Source organism: Pterocles gutturalis, unplaced genomic scaffold, assembly GCF_000699245.1.
Source record: "Pterocles gutturalis isolate BGI_N339 unplaced genomic scaffold, ASM69924v1 scaffold40792, whole genome shotgun sequence".
NCBI classification, from domain to species: Eukaryota; Metazoa; Chordata; class Aves; order Pterocliformes; family Pteroclidae; genus Pterocles; species Pterocles gutturalis.
Window position 1 is genome coordinate 1 of NW_010114231.1, and position 811 is coordinate 811.

Sequence of the window (811 nt, forward strand, 5' to 3'; positions counted from 1 at the left end):
GACGAGAGCGGCGTTGTACAAAACCGGCATCTTTATTGCTCGTTTCTGACAAAGGGGTCGGTAACAGCCCTTTCCTCAGTCCCCGACGGCACAGGAGCGACGGCACGGAGAGCGGGGACGGTTCTGCAAAGGTTGAACGCGTTAGGGGACACGGACATCGCCTCCTCCAGAGTTCCCGGGGGACGGGATACGCGTACACTTTAAAAAAGGAAGTCAGTAGTCATCTCCAATATTCAACACGTGTAAAATCGGAGCTGTTCTTTCCCATGGGAGCGCTGCCCTACACTGCCACCCTGCAAGTATTGCTGGAAGGATAAAAACACTTGATCTAGGAAAAGGCACCATTTCAGCACAGTTTTAGTTCACACACACAGCTGCACATACACTGAAGTACGTCTCTCTCTTGGATGACTCCATTCCCTGGATTCCCTCCTCTCATCCCCACCCTCAGAGCGGCCCTGGAGCGGCTCACACGGATATCGGCTGCAAAGCGAACCGTTACAGACGGACCAAACCCAGCAGAATACAACAAAAATGAGGAAGTGAGTATCTTGGAACAAACAGAAGACCCCCACAAATACGTCTGGTGATATTCTAGGTGACGTTTTACATGTTTTAATAGTGTTATAAATCTTAGTCTAAGTTTATGGGAAACCACAGGAGTTCAAGTATTTTATTACTGCAAATGCAAACACTATATATATATATTTATATATGTATATACAGAGGAAAAGATTTTTTTTGGCAATATTATGGGGGATTTTACAGATTGAGTTTGTACTCCGTGGCAAGCACAAAGTGAAAAAGCCAA